Below are 7,154 nucleotides of genomic sequence, written 5' to 3'. Positions count from 1 at the left end.
AAAAAAGGAAGAAGAAGAAGCAAAAAAAGAAGAAGAAGAAGAAGAAAAAGAGAAAGAAGAAGAAGAAAAAGAGAAAGAAGAAGAAGAAAAAGAGAAAGAAGAAGAAGAAAAAGAGAAAGAAGAAAAAGAGAAAGAAGAAGAAGAGAAAGAAGAAAAAGAGAGAAGATGAAGAGAAAGAAGAAAAAGAGAGAAGAAAAAGAGAGAAGAAGAAGAGAAAGAAGAAGAAGAGAAAGAAGAAGAAGAGAAAGAAGAAAAAGAGAGAAAAAGAAAGAAGAAGAAGAGAAAGAAGAAAAAGAGAAAGAAGAAAAAGAAAAAGAGAAAGAAGAGAAATAAGAAGAAGAAGAAGAAGAAGAAGAAGAAGAAGAAGAAGAAGAAGAAGAGAAAGAAGAAGAAGAAGAAGAAGAGAAAGAAGAAGAAGAAGAAGAAGAGAAAGAAGAAGAAGAAGAAGAAGAAGAAGAGAAAGAAGAAGAAGAAGAAGAAGAAGAAGAGAAAGAAGAAGAAGAAGAAGAAGAAGAAGAAGAGAAAGAAGAAGAAGAAGAGAAAGAAGAAGAAGAAGAGAAAGAAGAAGAAGAAGAAGAGAAAGAAGAAGAAGAAGAGAAAGAAGAAGAAGAAGAGAAAGAAGAAGAAGAAGAGAAAGAAGAAGAAGAAGAGAAAGAAGAAGAAGAGGAGAAAGAAGAAGAAGAAGAGGAGAAAGAAGAAGAAGAAGAGGAGAAAGAAGAAGAAGAAGAGAAAGAAGAAGAAGAGAAAGAAGAAGAAGAAGAAGAGAAAGAAGAAGAAGAAGAGAAAGAAGAAGAAGAAGAAGAAGAAGAAGAAGAGAAAGAAGAAGAAGAAGAGAAAGAAGAAGAAGAAGAGAAAGAAGAAGAAGAAGAAGAAGAGAAAGAAGAAGAAGAAGAAGAAGAAGAAGAGAAAGAAGAAGAAGAGGAGAAAGAAGAAGAAGAAGAAGAAGAAGAGAAAGAAGAAGAAGAGGAGAAAGAAGAAGAAGAAGAAGAAGAAGAAGAAGAAGAGAAAGAAGAAGAAGAAGAAGAAGAAGAAGAAGAAGAAGAAGAAGAAGAAGACGACTTCCAGTCCGCTATTATATTTGACATTATGTATTTATTTATTTATTTCAGGTACTTGTATAGCGCCATCAATTTACGCAGCACTTTACATATATATTGTACATTCACATCAGTCCCTAACCCTCAAGGAGTGTACAATCTAAGGTTAAAAAGTATTGCGGTTGCAACAATGTATCTATTTGTATCCAAAAAAAAAAAAAAAAAACCCACACCTGTATCCAAAATGGATACAAATAGATACAATGTTGCAACCGCAATACTTTTTAATGTCAAATATAATAGCGGGGCTCTCTGCAGGGACAGAAGTAATTAAATGCCGGCCGTAGACGGGAAGAAAATCGGCTGATTGATCGACCGATTTTTCATTTTTTTGTTAAAAAACCGACCTCTATAGACCCCGTCTATGGCCTGCATAAGTGTAGTATAAAAGTCACAGTTTATTGCACACAAAATAAAAACACTCACAGGAGGTAGAGATATATCAGGCATCAATGATATATAGGGAGGACGTCATTGGGGCGTGATCTCATCAGCAGGATGGATGGAGTTCCAGGGACCACAGCTATTGTACCGGCTGGTACTCCTTGGTCACTCCCATGGGAGGAGTGAGGAGGGCGGGTGGATGTCCAGGGGGTCGCGCTGCCTGCGTGAGCCGGGTCTCCTGGAAGGTGTGTCTTGCCTCTCCAGCCAGCATGGGCTGTGTCAGGTAGGAGGGAAGAACCAGCCTGGAGCTCAACCAAGATGGCCGCCGAACGGAAGTGATGTCAAGATGTAGTGTGGAGCCGCAGGAAGGGGCGGTGATGTGTTCAGAGCAATCAGCTCTTTCATCAGCTCTTCTGTTTGTTGAATATTTATGGTGAAAGTTATTAGGTGTATGCATGATTGAAGACCTGCCCCCAATTAAAGTGCAGCAGCCTTATTTATATCTAAGAAACATCAATACAGCCGCTGTACTTCAGTACAAGAAACACCACCCTGGGCAGCCATAAAGAATGCTGAAGTTTGTTATCTACGAGGGATTCATTGTTACATTTTGTGTATAATGCCTAATAAGAGGCGGGGGAATATTTCCACACAAGGACAGTTCTCTGTCACCTCCATTCTTCCCTCTTCTCAGGAGCCTGGAAGAGTTTGATAGGCAAACCCTGCCCTGCCTCTGCTTACTGGATTACGTTGGTGGTGTCATCATGGGGTGGGGTCTATGGACAAGTATAGATGAGGAAAGGAGACAATGCCCAATGGAGGACAATGTGAACAAAGAGGCTCTAGAGAATACTCAAAGTCAGTTCTGCATCACATATAAATGACGCGTCTTCCATTGTCTGAGGGATAAGGATGTTTGAGGTCAGGGCTGGATCTAGCCTTTCTGATCTGGGGGTGCAGTAATAAAAAAGTCAGGGGGCATAATGAAAATAGTGTGACAGAAATGCATGGAACCAGTATTCCCTGTTCATTCGGCACACTTCTGTTCCCGGAGTCACAACTTGGAAATAATATCTGACTGTTAGTGCAGAGAGAGCACTAGTATGTATTAGCAAGATTAAACAGAACCTGTGTCCCTATCAAAGTCCCTTCTTACATCAAGAGTCCTCAGAGTTCCCCCTTACATCACGGTTCCTATAAGAGTTCTCCCTTATATCAGGTTCCTCATCAGAGTGCCCCTTATATAAAATGTCCACATTAGAGTGCCCCCTTACATCAGTTGCCTCATCAGAGTGCCCCTTATATAAAATGTCCACATTAGAGTGCTCCCTTACATCAATTGCCTCAACAGAGTGCCCCCATACATCAACTGTCCTCATCAGAGTGCCCCTTATATAAAATGTCCACATTAGAGTGCTCCCTTACATCAATTGCCTCAACAGAGTGCCCCCATACATCCACTGTCCTCATCAGAGTGCACCTTATATAAAATGTCCATATTAGAGTGCCCCCTTAGATCAATTGCCTCAACAGAGTGCCCTCATATATCAACTGTCCTCATCAGAGTGCCCTTTTACATTACCTCAACAGAGTGCCCTCATACATCAACTGTCCTCATCAGAGTGCCCCTTATATAAAATGTCCACATTAGAGTGCTCCCTTACATCAATTGCCTCAACAGAGTGCCCCCATACATCCACTGTCCTCATCAGAGTGCACCTTATATAAAATGTCCACATTAGAGTGCCCCCTTACATCAATTGCCTCAACAGAGTGCCCTCATATATCAACTGTCCTCATCAGAGTGCCCTTTTACATTACCTCAACAGAGTGCCCCCATACATCAACTGTCCTCATAAGAGTGCCCCTTATATAAAATGTCCACATTAGAGTGCCCTCTTACATCAATTGACTCAACAGAGTGCCCCCATACATCCACTGTCCTCATCAGAGTGCACCTTATATAAAATGTCCACATTAGAGTGCCCCCTTACATCAATTGCCTCAACAGAGTGCCCTCATATATCAACTGTCCTCATCAGAGTGCCCTTTTACATTACCTCAACAGAGTGCCCCCATACATCAACTGTCCTCATAAGAGTGCCCCTTATATAAAATGTCCACATTAGAGTGCCCTCTTACATCAATTGACTCAACAGAGTGCCCCCATACATCAACTGTCCCCATCAGAGTGTCCCTTATGTACAATGTCCACATTAGAGTGCCTCCTTACATCAATTGCCTCAACAGAGTGTCCCCATACATCAACTGTCCTCATCAGAGTGCCCCTTTACATTAATTACCCCATCAAGTCTAATGGATCAGTTGTATGCACTCTCAGAGATCTGGGGAGCACAAGTAAAATCTGTGGTTGCAAAGGCCACCCCAGCACCCCCCTAGATCCGGGCCTGTTCGTAAATACAGAGTGTATAGTGTGGAGGGGACAGATCAGTTGCTGTACTGCCATGGCCCTTAAACACATGTTGACCCCACCAACAGGTTGCCAAGTCACACTTTGTGTCCCACTAGTGGGATGCCCAACTACAATCCTATCACTATTCCTGGGGGTAACTACCGGTATTACTAGAGACAGGACCATCACGTCACATTGGGGGAACAGAGAATACAAGTCAGGGCTGTACAGGAAACCAACAAGCTGGATTCTTACAGTCCAATGTGATCTTCCTCCCAGAAAGGTTTTATAGAATGTGCGGTTGGCAGGGAACAAGTTGTCCTCATTGTGTTTGTAGCACCCTCCTCGTTAGGTTGCTAGGATGATAGGTAAATGTAGTTCTTTTTGGCTCCTCTGTAATCATTGGAGCAGCTATTGATCTCTTTGGGCTGTTCTGGATCTGATGGCTGCAGATTTGATTGTTTCCCCCCTGCTTTCTAGATATTTCTAGATTATGGTGGGCTGGAAGTCATATAAACAGCCTGAATATTTAGCGTGCTTCAGTCAAACACTGGTAAGGTGTCCCCTTATACCTGATGTAAGGGGACACACTGATGGGAACCCTGATGTAAGGGGACACGCTGATGGGGACCCTGATGTATGGGGTCACCCTGATGGGGACACCTGATGTAAGGGGACATTTTGATAGGGACCCTGATGTAAGGGGACACGCTGATGGGGACCCTGATGTATGGGGTCACCCTGATGGGGACAACTGATGTAAAGGGGCACTCTGATGGAGACCCTGATGTATGGGGACACCTGATGTAAAGGGGCACTCTGATGAGGACCCTGATGTACAGGGACACCCTGATGGGGACACTTGATCTAAAGGGACAATTTGATGGGAGCCTGATGTAAAGGGGAACTCTGATGAAGACTCTTGAAGTAAAGGAGGACTCTGATAGGAACATCTGATATAAGGGGGCACAGGTTCTGTTTAATCATCCTGATCTTATGACAGCCTAATACAGACCAGTGTTTCCCAGACCATAACACTGTGTGAGAGTTTGTCAGTGATTTACATAGAGGGTTGACATTATGCCCCCTGACTTTTTTTTACTGCCCCCCAAGATTAGATAGACTAGATCTGACACTAGTAGCCTCCAGCTCTGCTGATACCCCAATCAGTAGTAAACCTCAGCTCTGCTGCTCTTCCACTCAGTAGTAACCCCCCGCTCTGCTGATTCTCTGGTTTGCTAATTCTCTTCTCCCTGGCTCCCACTCACCTCCTATTATATTGCTCCCATGCTACGCACCACCTGTGACATTGCTAATTTCTCCACATTGTGCCAGGAATGACACTTCCAGGTTTGGACAAACCCAGCATCGGACCAAACCCAAACTAAAAAACCCTAGCCTTTTCTATGAAGGTACCTCACTTCCAGGTTTGGATGAACCCAGCATTGGACCAAACCAAAACTCAACCCTAGCCTTCTCTATGAAGGTACCTCACTTCCAGGTTTAGACAAACCCAGCGTCAGCCCAAACCCAAACTTAACCCTAGCCTTCTCTATAAAGGTACCTCACTTCCAGGTTTAGATTAACTCAGCGTCGGACCAAACCCAAACTCAACCCTAGCCTTCTCTATGAAGGTACCTCACCTCCAGGTTTGGATGAACCCAGCATTGGACCAAATCCAAACTCAACCTTAGCCTTCTCTATGAAGGTACCTCACCTCCAGGTTTGGATGAACCCAGCATTGGACCAAACCAAAACTCAACCCTAGCCTTCTCTATGAAGGTACCTCACTTCCAGGTTTAGACAAACCCAGCGTCAGCCCAAACCCAAACTTAACCCTAGCCTTCTCTATAAAGGTACCTCACTTCCAGGTTTAGATTAACTCAGCGTCGGACCAAACCCAAACTCAACCCTAGCCTTCTCTATGAAGGTACCTCACCTCCAGGTTTGGATGAACCCAGCATTGGACCAAACCAAAACTCAACCCTAGCCTTCTCTATGAAGGTATCTCACTTCCAGGTTTGGATGAACCCAGTGTCGGACTAAACCCAAACTCAACCCTAGCCTTCTCTATGAAGGTACCTCTCTTCTATTTTATATGAAATATTTGTTGGAGTATATCTGGGAAGTTTAAGGAAGAGCATCAGTGACACTGGTGGAAAATATCCTACAGTAGTGTTTGTTGACCTTCCTGTTAACATAAGGAGTTGTTTCTGCCTGGTGAGTTCAGTTCCATCGGGAGGAATTTATAGACATTTTTTAGGTAAGAAAGTAGAAAGCACAGATCTGGATCCCCTACCACCAGATTGTACAACTGTATAATGGGAAGGCAGATACTAAGTGATAGAAGAGGGTGGAGCAAGGGTGTACATACAGGGGTCGAAGGGGTTTCAATTGCAACCCAGCCCCATGCTTCAGGAGGCCTGTGTGGCCCCCTGTACACCTGGATATGAGGGGTGGTGGGGGAGCTGCATAAATAGGAACCAATTCCCTCCAAAATGGAGGGGATTGTTTTTTCTACATGCCACCCCACCACCCTTTCTTTCCGTCTCCTTCTGTGATTGGGCTCCAGTGTACATCAATGGCCCCCCTCATCCCCTGCTGCACTGCCATGTTCATCCCTCCCCTTACCCACTTGTTGCTGCGGGGGATGTGTCAGGATGAATAGAGTCGGTGATTGGTACCAATCACTGTCTCTGTTCATTCATAACTCTGGCATAGAAAACTTACTATGCTTCAGTTTATGAATGAACGGGAAGCTCTGTACAGAGCTCTTCCAGGCCATTAATTCTGTGCAGCTGAGGCTGTAGAGTTGGAGATTGAGGGCTGTGTCCTGAATCTCCTTTCTCAATCTCAATGGTGAAACATCAGAGGTCTGTTTAGATCCTGGATATCTCACCAAAGCCCCCAATGGGGCTGCTGAAAAATTAAAAAAAAATAATTAAAAATAATATTGTAAAAAAAAGAAATTATAATAAAAAAATGGTAAAACAATAAAATAACTAAAATAAAAAAACTACTGATACCACTGGCAGAACTACCGGGGTCACAAGGGTTGCACTTATGACTGGGCCCGGGCATTCCATCACTGCGGGGGGCCCAGCCAGGGGTCAGAGGGGCACTTTGTAGTTTTTTTCACTGTGACCCTGAAGTTAAGCCTCTGGGGGGAGGGGTGGCTCTAACAGATATGGGTCAGACCTGATAAAGGGCAGGAGTAAGCCCATTTCTGTTGTCTAATGACTACATCTATGAACGTGTTT

Source organism: Staurois parvus, unplaced genomic scaffold (assembly GCF_062004578.1).
Source record: "Staurois parvus isolate SC_StPar_1 unplaced genomic scaffold, SC_StPar_1.0 ptg000612l, whole genome shotgun sequence".
In the NCBI taxonomy this organism is placed as follows: Eukaryota; Metazoa; Chordata; class Amphibia; order Anura; family Ranidae; genus Staurois; species Staurois parvus.
This window is presented reverse-complemented; position numbering follows the sequence as displayed.